Source organism: Gossypium hirsutum, chromosome A10, assembly GCF_007990345.1.
Source record: "Gossypium hirsutum isolate 1008001.06 chromosome A10, Gossypium_hirsutum_v2.1, whole genome shotgun sequence".
NCBI classification, from domain to species: Eukaryota; Viridiplantae; Streptophyta; class Magnoliopsida; order Malvales; family Malvaceae; genus Gossypium; species Gossypium hirsutum.
In genome coordinates this window covers 94384993-94391248 of record NC_053433.1, presented here as the reverse complement: position 1 = coordinate 94391248, position 6256 = coordinate 94384993, and the positions used below count along the sequence as shown (strand labels likewise).

Genomic DNA, 6256 nt, shown 5'->3' with positions numbered 1-6256 from the left:
TTAACTAAACCATGAAAATCCTTGGAAAGGTAAAATTTGCCACAAAACAGAATCAAACAGCAGCAGTGACGTGCATTTTAAAAATCACTAAAAATAGTAAAAATGAAATTAAATGATGAATAAGTTATTGAATCGAAGCTTGATGAGTCTATTTTTATATGGAAGAAACGAAACAGGTAAATGAGTTATATTTTATGAGATATTTAAGTTTTGGTGAAAAAGGGTCAGAGCGATCTCTGAATCCATTGTTATGACTTTAAAATTCACCATAAATTGTACAAAAACAATTAGGAGTTTTACCTTACATTTATGAAATACTTATTGAGTCTAGTTTTATGAGAAACAAACGGTATAGTCATTGAAACTCTGTATAGGGAGATATCTGATTCGTAATACATAGGGTTCAGAGTAGCTGAACCCTGAAACAAGAGAGACTTTAACTAATAAACTGTACTAATTTGCCTGACCAAAAATTCTAGAAAAAATTAGTAAGTAGATATATGAGTCTAGTTTTAGGGAAAATTTATGGGATTGGATTTCAAATTTCATAACTCGAGATATGGATTTTTTAGCGACTATGACGCAGTTAGCCAACTTGTCTGGAAATTCTAAAATAAATTGTTTGAGCTGTTTAATTAATGAATTAAGTCCGTTAACACCTTGTGCTCAAATCCGGAGACGGTCTCGAGTACGCGGGCATTACATTAAAAGTGTCAAACTTGGGATGACTCACCTCCATCGTACCGAATGGAAAAATACTGAGTATCGTAAGAGGGATTTCCTTATTCGGTGTGGTAGTGACAATGTGGGGATCTGCGGCATCTAATAAGACCTTATCACCAACCTTAAGTTGATTTGGAGAGGTATCGGGCTCGTTTTGGCGTAGTTTCGGTTTGTCTAGTGTTCTTGGTTTGTGCGTTCGCCATTCATCGTGTTCCTCGATTTGTAATCTTCGATCTTCATGAACAGGTCCTCTATTGGTACTTGAGAATGACTCGTGTGCTTCCTTCAGACTAATTTTCTGTAAAATAGGTTGCACCATATTGTTAGTTTTAGTAGAATGGTTTAAATGATCACCTTCAATTCCTAACGTGTTGCCAGAATTGCGAGCTTGAAGGGTGATTGTTTCATCTCCCACCCGGAGTGTGAGTTCACCTGTGCCAACATCAATGATGGTTTTAGTAGTTGCTAAAAAAGGCCTTCCTAGAATTAAGGGAGTGTTGCTATCCTCTTCTATGTCTAGAATAATAAAGTCAATAGGAAATATAAATTTATCGATTTTAACTAGCACATCTTCAATAGTACCTCTAGGGAATCTTATAGTTTTATCTGCTAATTGAATGCTCATCCTAGTCTGTTTGGGTTTCCAGGACCTAGCTGCTTAAACATTTTGTAAGGCATGACGTTGATACTAGCCCCTAGATCAGCTAATGCATGATTAACATCTAAACTAACAATTAAGCAAGAAATAGTAAAGCTCCCTAGGTCTTTTAGTTTGTTGGGTAGTTTATTTTGGAGAATGGCAGAGCAAACTGCGTGCAGCTCCACATGCGACGCCTCGTCCAACTTCTGCTTATTTGCTAAAAGCTCCTTTAAAAATTTCATTGCGTTTGGCATCTGCAATAGAGCTTCAATAAACGGTAAGTTAATATGTAAGTTTTTAAGAGTTTAAGGAATTTACCAAATTGTTCATCTGAGCGGTTTTTCCTTGTCGCGTTGGGGTATGGCACACGAGGTTTATATTCGACAGTCACTGGTTTGTTTGTATTGTGATCTACCTCACCTTGACCTTTGCTTACCACAGTTTCTTTCCTCGGTTCTGGTTCAGGCTCAACGACTCCTTCGTCATCTTGAATATTAATTGCATTGAGTTGTTCCCTTGGGTTAGGTTCGGTATTACTTGGCAAACTACCTTGTGGTCATTTGGAGATTAGTTTGGAAAGCTGCCCTATCTGAGTTTCGAGGCTTTGGATCGACGCTTGTTGATTTTTAAGTGCTGTCTCGGTGTTCTAAAAAATGGTTTCTGACACTGATATAAACTTTGAGAGCATCTCTTCAAGGTTTGGTTTATTTTCCTGTTGGTAGGGTGGTTGTTGGTAGCCCGGAGGATGTTGTGGTCTTTGATTTCCTTGACTGCCCTACGAGATATTGGGGTGGTTCCTCCAACCTGCATTATAAGTGTTACTATATGGATTGTTTTGAGGTCAAGGATTATTACCAATGTACTTTAATTGCTCGTTATCCATGCTGTGGCTATAAGGATGGTATTCCGAATGGTTTGTTCCACCGCTACTTGCTTGACACTGAATTACTGGGTGAACCTGTGAAGAACTAAGAAAACCATCAATCTTTTTATTCAAGAGTTCTACCTGATGTGACAGCATGGTGACCGAATCGACTTTATAAACACCGGCTGTTTTCGTTGGCTTTGTCCTTATAACTTGCCACTGATAGTTATTCAGTGACATCTCCTCTATAAACTCATAGGCATCTTCCAGTGTTTTATTGTTGATGGTTCCGCCCACAGCTGCGTGAACCATTTTCCGAGTCGGAGGATTCAGACCATTGTGAAATGTTTGTACTTGGAGCCAAAGCGGTAACCCATGGTGAGGGCATCTTCTCAAGAGGTCCTTGTATCTCTCTCATGCATCGTAGAGTGTTTCTAAATCCATTTGCACAAAAGAAGAGATACCATTACGTAATTTAGCCGTTTTAGTTGGCGAAAAATATTTTAGTAAAAATTTTTCGATCATTTGTTCCCAAGTAGTAATTGACCCTTGTGGTAACGAGTTCAACCACGGTTTAGCTTTGTTTCTCAATGAAAAGGGAAACAACCGAAGACGAATGGCATCATCAGAAACGCCATTGATTTTAAATGTATCGCATAGATTTAAGAAGTTGGCTAAATGAGCGTTGGGATCCTCATCCTGCAAACCATCAAACTGAACAAATTGTTGTGTCATTTGAATAGTGTTAGGTTTTAATTCAAAAGTATGTGCAGCTACAGCAGGTCTAATTATGCTTGATCAGTTCCTATTAAGGAAGGTTTAGCATAATCATACATAGTGCGTGGAGCAAGATTTTGATTAACCGCGATTGCAGGAGGTAGCTGATTGCCTTGGTTTTTAGCCATCTCTTCGGTTGGGGGTTGAGTATCATCTTCTTGCTTGTTCTCCGTGTATCTTAAGCTGTGCCTTATTTCTCTTTGGTTTCTACGAACTGTACGATTGATTTCTTCGTCAAAAAGTAATGGTCCCGACGGGTTTCTTGTAGTCATAAACTATAAAAACCTGCCAAGAGAAAGAAAAAGTAAGTTAATAAATAATAATACTAATAAAAGAAAATTAAATTGCAAGAAAAAAAATGGTTAAAGTAATAAAAATTTAGCGTTCCTAATATCTTAGTTCCCCGGCAACGGCGCCAAAAACTTGATCGCGTGGTTTCGTGATAGGTTTTAAATATTTATAATTACTCGTTCTTGAACTAACGATTTTCATGATGTAGGCAAGTGTACCTATCGAACAGTAGTATAGTTTTAGCAAGACCGGATTGTCGAACCCAAAGGAACTAAAAGTACTAGTAATGACTGTCTTTTTATTATCTAGCCTAAGAATAAAGAGGTTTTGTTTTAATTAACTAATTAAACTAAGAATGCACTGAGAAAAGAATTGGGGAATTGCTTTTGGGAAAAATCGATTGACTTAAGACAATACCTAAGGAAAAATCCATCTAGACTTTACTTGTTATTCTGGCTCCGAATCGGACAATTTATTCATTCAACTTGCTCCATAGAGATCCCTAAGTTATGTTATTATCCCTATTCAAGACTAATAACGTCTAATCCCTAGATTGAATAACCGAGAATTTTCTCTAATTAACACTAGGGTTGCATTAACTCGATCTATGGATCCCTTTATTAGGTTTCACCCTAATCCGGCAAAATCTTGTCACCCTATGTCTAGGCGCACAATCAACTCCGCTTAATTATGACAAATGTACTCTTAGACAGGGTCTATTCCTCCTTTGAATAAGAGCATGTCTTGAATCAGTATCCTGGGATATCAAAACAAGAATTAAGAACACATAATTAAGAACAAGTTAAATATTTATCATACGATTCAGAAAATAATAACAAGATTCATCTTAGGTTTCATTCCCCTTAGGTATTTAGGGGTTTAGTTCATAACTAAATAAGAAAACATCTCAGAAGAATAAAGAATACAAAACATAAAGAAAACTCAAAACTCCAGAAGGGAAATTGAGGAGAGATCTTTAGTCTTGATGGTGAATCCAGCTTCTGAGATGGATCAATCGGCTTCCTTGGAGTAATTCCTTACTCCCCCTTCTTTTGTCTCCTCTTTCTTCCTTCGCTAGGGTGTATTTATAAGCTTTGGAATGCCTAAAAACCCTCAAAATTAGCATTTTCCGAATTGGACTCAACTTGGGCTCGGCAGGGAGATGCCCGTGGCACACGCCCATGTTCGATTACTTCAGGCCGTGTTTGAGCCTGCAAAATTGACACAGCCGTGTGGTCTACCCTTGTGAGGAGGTCCAGGCCATGTTGATTTCGTAATTTTGCCCACTTTCTCCGTTTTTGGTCCGTTTCTCATTCTTTTCGCTCTCCTATGCTCTCTTAAGTATAAAACATGAAATTAAAGCATTAGGAGCATCGAATTCACCTATTCTAATGAGAAATCATCCATAAAATGCATTAAACATGGGGTAAAAATATGTATAATTTACGGTTTATGAAATAGGTTCGGGTATTGTTCTCTCATAGCATCTTCGGGTTCCCACGTAGCTTCTTCGACCCCGCGTCAATGCAACAAGACTTTCACTAACGAAATTTTCTTATTTCTCAGCTCTTTAATCTCACGAGCTAGAATATGAATTGGTTCTTCACTATACGACATATCTGATCAAATTTCAACCTCAGTCGAGGAAATGACATGTGAAGGGTTGATCAGTATCATCGAAGCATTGACATATGAAATATATTATGTATCTTTTCTATCTCAGATGACAATGCTAGCCGATAAGCAACTGGTCCGACTTGTCAATGCTTCGATGATACTGATCAAACTATCACTATACGACTTGTTTGACTATCTCATACGGTCCAATGAATCTCAGACTTAAATTACCTTTACAGCCAAATCGAAGTATTTTCTTCCACGAAGATACTTTCAAAAACATTTTATCCCCGATCTAAAACTCAACATCCTTCCGTTTCAATCTGTGTATGATTTCTGACGATTTGACGCTGCTGTCAAACTATCACGAATTACTTTCACTTTTTGTTCGGTCTCTTTAATCAAATCAACCCCAAGAATCTTATTCTCACTAAGTTCACTCCAGTACAATGGTGTTCGACACTTCCGACTGTATAAAGCTTCGTACGGTGCCATTTTAATACTCGATTGAAAACTATTATTATACGCGAATTCAATCAACGGCAAATACTTTTCCCATGTACCTTCGAACTCAAGAATGCAACATCTCAACATATCCTCGAGTATCTATAAACTCACTCGGATCGACCATCCGTCTGAGGGTGAAATGCGGTACTATAATGTAGTTTTGCACCCAATGCATCTTGCAGTTTCTTCCAAAGCCTCGAACCTCGAATCTCGATCCGAAACAATAGAAATAGGTACCCCATGCAATCGAACAACCTCTGAAATGTACAACTCAACAAGCTTGTCAAGCGAATAATCTGAACGCACCGGAATGAAATGAGTTGATTTTGTCAACCTGTCGACAACAACCTAGATTGCATTTTTCTTTCTCAGAGTTAAAGGCAAACCCGAAACAAAATTCATAGTCACTCTATCCCATTTCCATTCGAAAATCATGATAGGCTGTAATAGACCAGAGGGTACTTGATGCTTAGGTTTGACTTCCTGGCAAATCAAACATTTCAAAACAGATTCTGAAATATCACGTTTCATACCATGCCACCAATATAGTTGTTTCAAATCATTATACATTTTTGTGCTTCCCTGATGAACAGATAAACAATTACTATGCACTTCGTTCATAATCATCTGAATCAACTCTGAATTTCTCAGAACACATATTCGGCCTCTGAATCTTAAACAATCATCGGAATCAACTTGAAATTTTTAATTAGGGTTCAAGTCACATTGAGCTCGTTTTGCTAACATTTTATTATCAACTTTCTGAGCTTCGTAAATCTGTTGTAAAAATAATGGTCTCGCTTTCATCTTGGCCACAATCGAACCATCATTACACA

At 37.6% G+C, this 6256-nt stretch overlaps 1 non-coding gene across 1 annotated transcript; it reads left to right on the top strand.

Moving 5' to 3' along the window:
• The first annotated feature begins 2598 nt into the window (after positions 1–2598).
• On the top strand, positions 2599–2705 carry LOC121209205 (small nucleolar RNA R71). The gene has a single exon (XR_005904322.1). It is a non-coding gene; the product is annotated as a small nucleolar RNA R71 (small nucleolar RNA).
• Positions 2706–6256: the final 3551 nt, after the last annotated feature.